General features: G+C 45.3%; 1 protein-coding gene across 19 annotated transcripts in view; it reads right to left on the minus strand.

Annotated features, from left to right (window-relative positions):
• KALRN (kalirin RhoGEF kinase) overlaps nt 1-12522 on the minus strand; it is a 640493-nt gene that overhangs the window by 627199 nt on the left and 772 nt on the right. The gene's annotated exons all lie outside the window — the stretch shown is intronic.

A 12522-nucleotide genomic window follows, 5' to 3' on the forward strand; every position in this document is an offset into this window, starting at 1 on the left:
AAGCTTCTTGAACCATGGTCTGTCTTCAATTTCACCACCTTCTCATCTATTTCAGCCTAAGCAACTCCTCTTGAGTGAATTCTCCCCACACCCATCCAGATGAGGTTGCCGATCCTTGATCCTCTTATGGCACTTAATATATTACATTGCAATCATTTGCTTTATGTGTCAGGCAATCCCACTAGACTGTTTTGTGGAAAATATTATTTTTAACTTGTTTGTGTACCCCCCAGTGCTTGGCACTTAGTATGTGCACAGCTTGTGTTTGACACTTAAATGAATGAGTGCAATAAAGAGATCCACTCACAGAAACCTAGCACTCTGCTGAACTTGATCAGTTCTTTGTCCAGTTCTCATCAAAAGTAATAGTGATATTTAGCTATCAAAACTCAATGGTTAGGAGCATAAAGAATGACTGGAAGGAAAGTTGTACTGTTCCAATGTTTGGTTAAGCACTCTCTTTACATCCAAGTATCTGAGCCTGTTCTGTGCCCATGCACTGAGGTACAGAGAAGGGACTTAATATTTTGCACCTACCCTCCAAATTAAAGCTGTGACATCTCTCCCAATGGTGCTCTGTACTTCCATGGCCACACACCAATGTGGAGTCCTGCCAATCTTTTGCTTAACTGTTCCTAAAGCTACTCCTCCCTCTCCCCACAGCCTCCTTTCCAGGACAGTAAAAAGTCACAGACAGGAATCCCCCAGGAGCCCCAGACCCCACCTCCCAGCCCCCTTTTGTCATATCCAATTAACCATCTGCCAGTCTCCGGGGTCTCCTTCTAGGCCTATAGTCCAGCTGCCAACTCAATACTGCTCCCCCACCCTACCCCACCCCCACCCATAGATGCTCATTGTTCCTGGGCTGCAGGGTGAGAGTGTAAAAGATGGGGAATTTTAGCCATATTCCAGTCCCTGCCTGCCATGGCCTGGAATATCTACAAATAAAAGCTTAAAATCATATCCATATCTATCTCTATGCTGTTACAGATGGAAGGAAGAACTGGAGGGAGGATAGGCAGGTTGGGGAGAGAAAGGGGAAACATGCTATTAAGCATCATAATTTTCATGATTTGGGAAATAGACTCATCTATCTAGTAATATGATTACATTACATATGTTACAAATATATTACAAAATAATCATTAATAGTAATAAAATCACATTCCTATTACTATTTACAGTATGAATATAACTATAACAATATACAGGATAAAATAAATAAGGATATCGACAAACCTCCAGCGATCCTGAGGTAAGGATTTTTTTTTTTACCCATTTTACAGAAAATTGAAGGTCAGAGAGGTTGTAACTTGCACAAGGTCATACAGCTAGTAAGTTCCGATTCTGTTTTAACACTGATTCTGGGGCTGAGCTACATCTAAGGAAACTCCCACCTCCTTCTACTCTAAGAAATAGAAGCCCAGCTCCCCTTTTAATAATAGCAGCCCTCGGGTTCCCACTCTCCACCCCTCTGGAGGGCTGCCTCAGGTCTCTGAAAAGCCTTTAATGAAATAGGGCTTTTAACTTAATGAAAGTTCTTGGGTTTGCCCCACAAATGACAGTGGAGAGTCTGGTCAGAGGAAGTGCTTTGGGGCCATCAGAATCGGAGTGCTCTTGAGTAAGGTGTTCATCTTCATGAAGAAGCACAGGTAAGAGGCTCTCCCATAATCTCCATGCTTCTTCTTTCTTCTAGGACTTCTAGAGGCATTGAGAAAATTCTGGAAATTCAAGAGCAGGCCCCATCCCAGGGAGATCCAGTCCCTGATAGCCAGGAATGGACTTTTCCCCAAGAAGCAGCCCCCAATACCTTCGTGCCTGAGTCCTTCTCTCCACTCCCTCCCTCCCCCGTCCTTCCCCACTCACTATCCACCCCACTAACTTGCCTTTGGGACTCACACTCTGTTATGGGTGGTTCTGCAGATGGGACCATATAGCCTGCAGCAGATGCTACCTTGGTCTACAAAAGAAAACCAGCAGCATTTCTAAAAGGATTTCTAATTTGGGATCTCCTAGATTTCTTTCCATCTTTTCTGTCCACTGGCCTTCTAGAGTGGCTAGCCAACCCAGCTCCCCCATTTTACATCTGCCCTCAGCTCACCACACCCTCCTTAAGCATGGCACCACTAGCCTCTGAGTCTCCAAGCCAGCTGATGCTCTCTCTGCTGGGACCATTGATCAGGCACCTTGTGCCCTCAGTGAGGTCCCTGAATGCCAGCTACTTTACTAAAGTTCCCCTTCCCCCAGGCTCCTTCTCTAGCCCAAACTCACCCTGCAGCTGACATTGAAATCCACTCCTCCGTGAGGACTTTCCTCCTCTCTTTCCTGAATATTCATTCTTTTCCTCACGCCTGCCTTCTCCTTCCCGCCCCACCCCCACCCCTAGGTATTCACATATCTTCCCCACCTAAAAAAAAGCTTTCCCTCAATTCTGCTACCCATCTCCAACTACCTTACTATTTTTAACCTTCCCTTCACAGCCAAACCTTTCGGAAGAGTCATCTGTATGCACTCCCACCGCTTCCTCCCCATCCACTCCCCTTGCAATTTGGATTCCAACTCCCATGCATAATTTCAAAGGTTACCAATCTCCCAGCATCCAGAACCAAGGAGGTATGCTCAGTCCCCAGCTCCCTCCACCTCTCTGCAGCCTTAGGCCCTGTTGAAGACCTGTTTTTCTGCAAGCACTGCTCTCTTCTGGTTTTCCTCCAGCTTTTTCCTTGTGTCTATAGCTCTGTCCTTGGCCCTCAGCCCTTAAGTCTATATATGCTTTTCATGTATTATCTCATCTATTCGGATAATCTAGACACAACTTCTTAAGGATATCTCTCAAATCTACTTCCCTGGCTCTGGCCTCCCTCCAAAGCTCCCAACTCTCCGTTATCCACCTACGGAATCAGCACCTCCCTTAGCTATTTCACTGACACCTGAAATGCAACATGTCCCAAAGTAAACTCCAAAATCCTCCCTCTCCTCCTGCCTCCCCACAGCTGCTTGTCCTCTTCCTAACTCCTTGTTTTCATTTAGGGTATCTACATTCCTTCCCTCCAACCCCCGCCCCAGTCATCCAGGATCTAAGCTTTGGAGTAATCTTTGATTCCTGCCTTTTCCTTGACATGTGTACAGCCAAGTTGTCAAGTCCCATAAACTCTACCTCCACAAGGTCCCTCATATCCATCCCCTCCTCTCCATTTCCACTGTGGCATCTCAAGTTCAGACCCTCCTTACCTATCACAGTGGTCTCCCAATCCGGCCCTGGCCAGCAGCACCTCCCCCATTCTAATTAATAGAACTGCCAGATTTATCTTCCTGACCATGTCATCACCCATTCAGAAACTTTTAGTGTCTCTCAAAAGAAACTGCAGAAAAGACCAAACTCCTGGCCCGTGATTCAAAGCCATTTATAATCTAGGAGCCCAGTAAATGTTTGATAAATGAAGCAATCAGTCAATCTGATCCTCCCTCCCTTATGAATTTTTTCTTCCTTTAATCCTCCACCTGTATTCTGAGTCACATAGACTGGACCTCTTACTGCCCCAAATATGCCATGGAAGTCCGCACCTCCTTCTAACATGGATTGAACCTGCAAACACAATACTTTCTGTCTTTCCCATCCAAATCCTACCCCTCCTTCAAGTCCCAGCTTAAGAAGTAATCACTACCTCAAGAACACAGCTCATCTACAACTTTTCACTCCTACTTGTGTATCACTCATGTTCATATTTTCTAGCTAATGTCCAGCTCCCTTCTAATAATGCCATGAAGGGAAGGAGATAAGCTAACTCAACAGTTTCTTCTTTACTTCTCTGAATTAATTTCTCTGTCCTACGAGCTGATTCTTTCTGTTCCCTCACTCGTCAGCAGACACGATTTCAAGCAGCTCTATTGATCCAACAGCTCTGCGGCTGTCAATCATTTCCTAGTTATTTTGCTGCTATTCACACACAAAAGAGTGGCAGGAGAAGTTTGAACTGCATGCAGACAGAGAAGGAGCAGGAAGGGCTGATTCACTGCACCCACCTGAGGCTTGGCAGAAGACATAACTCGGTTCTGCTAGGCACCTCCAGATGGCATGGGGCCATGTGCCAGAGCCTGGGGGCTGGCATTTTTATACTTTTGCAGTGGAGAGGAGAGGAGTGCCCAAAAACAAAACTAAGAAGGATTGCTCTCTTCCTGGGCTGGAAAGGTCCCATGGAAATGAGATTAAATAAGATTAATACTTGTCAGAAGAGGCACTTAGAGTAATAGAACATTCAATTTGGAAGGAACTGTCTATACTAATAAAAGGGTAATATGCTAATTAGACTGAGAGACCTTCCAGGAGACCTTCTGGATGTTCTTCTGGACAAAGCCATGGTGGCGAGGTAGAGGCAGTTAGAGGCCAAGAGGGGAGGGCAGTTGTGGGTGGTCAGACTGGTGGGGGACAGGGACATTGGGGGTAAGCAGAGCAGCAGGGGGACCAGTTGGGAGCAAGCAGGTCATCAGTGGGGGTCAGTTGAAGATGATCAGGACAGTGGGGGGGGGGGCAGTTTGGAGTGAGCAGGCCGGCAGGGGGGCAGTTGGGGGCGAGCTTGCCAGTGGGGAGGGGAGGTGGGGGTGAGCAGGCCAGTAGGGCAGGTAGTTGGAGGTGAGCAGGCTGACAGGGGAGGCAGTTGGGGGCAAGCACACTGGCATGGGGGAAATCAGAGGTGATTAGGCTGATGGGTGGGGCATTTGGGGGTGAGCAAACTGGCAGCGGGGGAGGGGAGGCCAGTTGGGGGCAAGCAGGCCAGCAGGCAAAGTGGTTAGGGACAATCAGGCAGACAGGCAGGCAGGTGAGCGGTTAGTAGCCAGCAGGCCCAGATTGAGAGAGGGATGTCCGACTGCTGGTATAGGCCCAATCCCTGTAAACCAGCAGTACAACATCCTTCGAGGGGTCCCAGATTGGAGAGGGTGCAGGCTGGGCTGAGGAACACCCCGCTCCCCTGTGCACAAATTTTGTGCACTGAGCCACTAGTCCATATATATTTGGATAGAACTGTACAACTTATAAAGACCGTTCACTCACACTATCTTATTTGAGTCTCTCAATAGTCCTATTGAGGGTGTAGGAGTACTGTCCTCATCTTACAAAGATGTAAAAGTCACTTGCCCAGGTCATTCAGATAAGTAGAGAGCAAAGGGGAGTGTTCATCTCCTTCTCTCTTGCCTAACCTTCTAAGCTTACTTCATGGGCTTCTTTTTTCTCTCTTTCCTATTCCTTAAATCCAAGTGCTCCCTGAGGGATACATTTATATCCATTTCCCTTCCTGCTCTATGGTTTTTCTTTTAGTGATTTTATACACTCCCATAGCATAATACATGGCTGCAGTAGGCACTCCATACATATTTGTTAAACAAATCATTAAACAATTGAATTAAAGAACTGAGGCCCAACCCCTGGCTTTCTGATTCCACAGACAAGCTTCTTGTACTCCATCAGTTTGCCTCTCGGCGTCCTCTCCCACCCCATGTCAAAAGCCCTACACAGCACCCCTTCCAGAGATACCTCAGCCTTGGTGCTATCACATTCACTCAATAACTAAAACAGCAGGTACAACAAAGACTAGGATTGCGTGTGTGTCAGAAACCGCTAGATGCTTTTTACACATTGTTTTCCCTCATAATCCTCTCAATTATTACCAAATTGTTATCAAAACAAAACTGAGACAATTGCTCTCTTCCTATAAAATAATTATTATGAGTCCAGTTCTTCAGAAGACTGAGATTGGGAGGGATTAAATAATTTACCCAGAATTCCATCCCTAGTTAGTGCTGAGTTTATCTTACACAATAAAGCCCATGATCTCTGGTATACAGGGTTTCTCAGCCTCAGCACTACCCGGGTTTCCCCGAAAATAAAACATCCTCCGAAAATAAGACCTACTTACAGGTTTCCTTCTGAGTGAAATATAAGGCATCTCCCCGAAAATAAGGCCCCCCTAGGCTAAACATGAGAGATTTGGTCCACTGATTCTGAAAGAAATGGAGTCACAAGAAATTCACCAGGAAATTCATGAATTGGATTGTTATGATGATGTTCCAGAAGATGATGACATGATTGTCATTGAATAAATGAGTAAATTCTTGATATTGTAGGATTCAGTTTGTCTGGTTTGTGCTGACAACTATCGTACTACCGTACCGTATACAGATAATAGATTTCCTTTATTTTCATTTAAGAATAAATGTGTACCGTTTTCTTCTTCATGGAAAAATAAGACATCCCTTGAAAATAAGACCAGGCGCATCTTTGGGAGCAAAAAAATTAATATAAGACACTGCCTTATTTTCGGGGAAACAGTGTACTAACATTTTGGGGCTAGATAATTCTTTATTGTCCTGTGCACTATAAGATGATTAGCAATACCCTAGACCTCTACCCACTACATGTCAGTAGCAACCCCCTTCCCTATCTAAAAAAAAAAAAAAATGTCTCCAGACATTTACAGTGGTTCCCTGGAGGATAAAATTGTCCCCAGTTGAGAACCACTGGACTATACCCTACTGACTATTTCCTCAAGTAAACAAACCGCCAAGTTCCAGAACCAGAAAGAACACTGAAAAGTAAAAATGTTCATTCTCCAACATCTAAAAAGGACCTCTATTCACCTGTTCTAGTATTTTGTTTTGATATTTATAGTCAGTAGACTTTTCTTACTTCTAATTTAATTTCTTTCTGTAGCTTCAGTTTATTCCAAGACCTATTTCATCCCACAAAAGTTGACTGAATACAAGTAGACAGAATGTGCCAATAATAGAGTATTGATGTTTGGTAGCATACAGAAGAAGTAAAGACCCCCAAATCTTATGGATATGTGCCTGGGTGTCACGAATCTGTTCTAAAATACAGTAACATAGAAATAACCGATGTAAATGCAACATTAGAAATATTAACAACTTTCCCTCTCCAGAATATCAAAATCCTCTCACTACTCCCCACACGTTTCTGGGAAATTGTGTGACCAAAAGCCCAATTCATGATAAGTAGAAGTAGAAGAGAATCAAAAAGGAACAATAAACACTTAATTACGCATCATGTTTACATTCTGTATCACCCAGCACAATGTCAAAAAGAGGTGTTTTCTATTGCTGCAGAAGAGCACTCAGGATGTAAGAGACCCCTCCCCTTTAGGTGCCTGGCAATGCACAGCCAGGGTGATCATATTTAGTCGAAGAATGCACACAAACATAGATCGTTATTCCCAAACTTCCCTTCTCTATGATCTGAACATCATGATGTCCAGTTCCTCCTCTGTTTAAATAGGATGGGACTATCATCTGAGAGAAAAGTGTAAAGAATCATACTGTGAATACCAATATACTGTACCATCACCTAGATCACATGTGTCAAACACAAGGCCCGCGGGCCAAATCCGTCCCGCCAGGCCTTGCAATGTGGCCTGCACCGCGCTGTCATCACTGCACTCCGCTGCGTTTCCATCACAATGACAGTTTATGACTGTTCAGTAAACCATTCGGCCCGCGATTTAGGCTGGATTTTAGATTTTGGCCCCTTCTCTGATTGAGTTCGACACCCCTAACCTAGATTCAACAACTGTTTATATATTGCCATGCTTGCTTTAGCTATTTTGGGGGAGGAGATATCGATATATTAATCACAAGCTTTTTAAAGGAACTTTTTCCTTACCTCCAAAGGAATTTCAATAATAGAAATCAACCCTGCATGTATGAAAGGGTAAAAATCACCAACATTACACCACTAATGAAATGAGAACATGAGTATAGACAACTCAGTTTTTCAGGAATTTGGAGGAAAGGATTGGTCTTCTGATTGGCAAAAGTTCCCAGAAGAAGGTGGGGCTCGAGTTTTAAAGAATGAGTTGGATTTTTTGTTGTTATTGTTGTTGTTAATCTTCACCTGAGGATATTTTTCCATTGGTTTTTAGAGAGAATGGAAGGGAGAGGGAAATACAGAGAGAAACATCAATGTGATTGGTTGCCTCCTGCATGCACCCCAACCAGGGCTAGGGATGTATGTGCCCTTGACCGGGATCAAACCCAGGAGCTTTCTGTCCAGAGGCCAAAGCTCCACTGAGCCAAACTGGCTAGGGTAGGATTGAGAGGATGGAGGTGCCAGGGTGGATGATTCAAGGAGAACATGAATCAAGATACCCTTGGATAGTGAGGAAAGCAGTCAGGCTGGAGCTGAGCTGTGAGTAAGAACTTGACCCTGAAGGCACTCAGGAGTCATTGTAGGTCCAGAGACCAAGCAGTAATGTGGTGCAAGTAGTGCAATCTACTTTGTGAAGTACAGTCTGCCTGCAGGTGCCAATTTGAAGCAGGGGATAGGGGGGTGGAGGGAAGCAGATTCCAAAGGACAAGGATAAAAGCCACTAAATGAGTCCATGATTGGCATGATGGGTCCCAGCCTAGGGAAGAGACCCTGCAGATGAACAACAGGGCTAGCTATGAAAGACAATTCAATAGGGCTTGTCAGAGGAGAGATTCCTCAAAGACTGTAAGTGCCAAGGAAGAAGCAAAGCCTCCCAAATCCTATGGAGATGCGCCTGGGTGTCATTGATACGTTCTAAAATGCACTAATATAGAAATAGCTGATGTAAACGCAATATTAGAAATACTAACAACTTTCCCTCTCCAGAACAACAAAGTCCTTTTGCTACTCCCCACAAGTTTCTGGGAGCTGGTCTGGGGAGTTATCAAGACATACACGGCTGATTTTGAGGCTGGCCGAAGTCCAAGTGATAGCAAACACTCCAGTGAAAAATGTCGGGATTCACAGGACAAAGCTCAACAGAAGGACAGAGGTAGAAGATATTTCCACATCATTCTGTTTTCATTTATCTTCTTGTTTTTCCCTTGAATCTTAAAGAAATAGTTTTCTCCTCTGTCACCAAAGCTAAGTTCTTACATTTGTTAGAAAAACCACTTTTATTTTACCTCTTCAGGTACCTAACTCAAGAATCAATCTCACATCTTCAGTTTGTCCTGTCCACAAGCTTGCTCCCTCCAAACCTGTTCTGACTCTGAAAAAAACAAACAAACAAACACACACACACACACACACACACACACACACACACACACAAACTGCTCTTTTTGATACTAACATCTCTTATGATGAGCATACAACCTCTTTTTCCTTTCACTGATAAACTCTGCAAGTAACTGCTTTCTACCCACCATCCCAAATCCCTATTCTTAATTCCTCTTTTAATACTATCTCCCAAGAGCTCTCAGTGGCCTTCTTTTTATCACATCCAGTGACACTTATTCAGTGCTCCTGCATTTCTCCTACTCAGTGTGTCTGTGGCCTGTCATCCCATCAAAACCCACATGGCTTTCTGGGGTCCCCAGGATCAAGTCTCCTTTGCTGCCACTTCCTAAATAAGCGTTTCTCCCCCAATTTCTTGATGCAGAAAGTTTCCACACCGGCATTGCCAACTCTAACCTCTGCCTATGATCCTATCTTGAGGCCACATTTCCCCAAAACAACTCCACCTGGATGTCCCTCAATCACCTCTAATTATCCACATTTGAAGCTGACATCACTACCTGCAAAACCAGCTCCTGTCTTCAACCAGACTTCAGGAGGGACATTGTCAGTCCTCTGCAATGCCAACCCCGCTACTTCTGCTTCTTCATGGGCTTTTTCTTCTTTTCCACCTCTAATTAGTTTGTCAACAAATCCCCACATTTTCACCTTCGAAAATGCCTCTCAGTGTTGTTCCTAATTCCCCATCCTTTTGCCATGGACCCACACAAGGCATCCCACACTGCCCACCCCACTCCACCCCCGGGTCTGGATCACTTGTGCATCTCCCTGGATTCTCTCTTTCTTCTCCACTTCATCAGTAATATTACCTTCAGGTGAAACATTCCAACTATCACTTTCTTCAGGATATGCCCTTGCTCAAGAACCTAAATGACTCCCTGCTGACCCTGAATCAAATCCAAACACTTCTCTTGGGCTTCCAAGGCTCTTCCTATCTGGCCTTGCCCCACTTACCAATCCTGTTTCCTCTTCCTCCCAAACTACACCTTCCATTGGGTCAGCCAGCAATCTTCAGTGTCAATGCCCCCACCTCCCTGTGTCCACACTGCTCTTCCCACTCCCCATCCACAGCCCTCCCCACAGGCGATCTTCAGTTCCACTTCTCTGTAGTTCTGTCAACTTTTTATCATATAGCACCATCATGTTTAGCAATTCATTAGTCTCTGAGAAGTTATTGTCAAACACCTTTTTTAAAGTTCTTCAAGGGCAGAAAGCAATTTGAATATTTTGTTAGTATTCCACAGCAAAAGGCTTCTAGAAGTTGGAAAATCCTCGTTGGCTATTTATTCCATTTTGTTCCTATTCCCAGTTCTGAGTGTCCATATTCCCCCTTCTCTACCTCATAGCCATGATCAATAAAATTAATGAGACACACTTTCCCAGGCATGGAACAGAGAATTCCCGGGTAGATGATAAGGAATCCACCAATCTATAAGAATAGTGTGCTGGGGTGGTATCTGTGTGTGTCCACATGCATGCAGGGACGTAAGATTGAAGAATTCTAGCTTAATCTATTGGTCAAGAGAACTAAATACCAAAATAACTGGAAGATTATTTTGTAATCTTGAACAAGTAAGGGACCAAAATGATAGAATACTTTGAAACATGCCTGATTAGAGGCACAGGATGCCATAGTTTTGACAAAGCAATTGCCAGTCTGATCTTAGTACATGCAACATTTTCCACCAAAAAGAAGGAGGTAATCCAGGCACTGGGGCCTTTGAGAATTTGTTTGAAGGTTTTCTCAGTTGTTCAGTTGAATAAATTCATAACGTCCGATTACCAGGTGTAGTGCTATGTTCCATAAACAGGGGAAACAGAAGGAAAAATGTTAGAAATAGGCCTTTTTTTCTGGGCTCAAGAATCCCCAGCAAAAGCCTAAAGATTGGGAAGGGTGAGATCAAGAAGCAGAGCACAGAGGACCTTTTGGACTCCCTGCACTCCCTTTTGGAACTTGTTTCAGGGAATCAGTCATTTCCAGCGATGTGCATTGAGGTTTTCACATTTCTCTGATTCTAAGAACACACCAGACCTAGGCTCCCTTCGCCAAGGCCATCCAAGGAGGAAAGACTATCCCTAACAGGAGCCCCCAGGAGTCTGCTATTCACTCTGTGATTTGAGCCTGGGGCAGACAATGTAAGCTCCGTGTTGTGTTTTGAAAGGCCCTGGGAAAAGTAACACATTGGACCATTAGAGGCCATTAACACCATTAACACTGTGTGAATTCATTTGTCAGAAATTAGCAAGCCTCCAGAAACCCAGCTCGGCTCCAAGGGCCTGGGACAGAGAATAGACGGGAACTAGTGTTTAGGTGGTAGGAAAGGGAAAGGAGGCGTGAACGCCAAAAAAATAAAAGTGAGGGCTAAAAAAGAAAAAGTGGGAAGGCTCCCACTTCAAGAGTTTTCCTCAAGCTAAGAAAAGGCAGACTTTTTGCCCCAGATGGGAGGCAAGAGGGATCAGGAAGACCCCCTGGTGAATGTTTTCTGGCATCATTTAGCTCACAGAAATCTGACCCTAGATGGCAGGCTACAAACTTAAGTCAAGTCTGAGGTGATGGCTCCCTACATGCACTTTTGAATCCATGCTGTGGTTGGGAGGGAAGGGGGGAGTGAGGGGGGGAAAGGGGGGAGGAGAGAGAGAGAGAGAGAGAGAGAGAGAGAGAGAGAGAGAGAGAGAGAGAGAGAGAGGGAGAGAATATGAATGAATATGAATGTGTGTGTGTAGAATCCACCTTTGGGGGAAAGGAAAGAGGGAGAGAGGCAAGGCTGAGCCCTGGGAAGCAGGAGAGGGTAACAGGGGCTCCCTCCGCTCTCCCCAGTCCTGGCATCTGCTCCTGTACTCCAGCATTTTCCTTCCCAGACCCACCAGAAAATGAACATATGGGCCCATCAAGTCTTGACTCCTAAAGCCACCAGCCTCCCCAACAAAGCACTCCTAGAGATGACCTGAGGGCCAGGCAGAGAGGTTGGGAAGCAGATGGATGTGCAGAGAGCTTCGGAGCTACCCTCAGCCCTGACCCCCACCAGTCCATGCCCTCTAATCAAAACTTACTGAAGGGGAGGGCAGAGGTGCCGGTGCCCATAACTTACTGCACTCTGTGGGACAAAGATTCCAGACAAAATGGTTCCAGACATGGGCGATGGGGAGCTCTATCGACCGAGTTGGTGGAAGCCACAGGTAAAAGGGACTTGGGGAATCCCTAGCCACCAGGGGGAAAAAACAGGGCCACAGGTGGTGGGGAGACTAGGGCGGTAGGTGTCTGTGCTGGGAAGGGGCTCTGTAGCCAAGGAACAGGAGAAGCTACAGGCCTGGGGGATGGGAGATGGCGGGGCTGCAAGCGCTGGGAGGACGCATCTGGGGGCTTTACAACCCGCGGACAAGCAAAGATCCAGTGGGTGTGTACGAGGACGGCGCTAACCCACACTTCCAGGAAGGAGTGATTCTTAGGAAACGCTTATGTGTTTCCA

Source organism: Pipistrellus kuhlii, unplaced genomic scaffold, assembly GCF_014108245.1.
Source record: "Pipistrellus kuhlii isolate mPipKuh1 unplaced genomic scaffold, mPipKuh1.p scaffold_m20_p_2, whole genome shotgun sequence".
Taxonomy (NCBI): Eukaryota; Metazoa; Chordata; class Mammalia; order Chiroptera; family Vespertilionidae; genus Pipistrellus; species Pipistrellus kuhlii.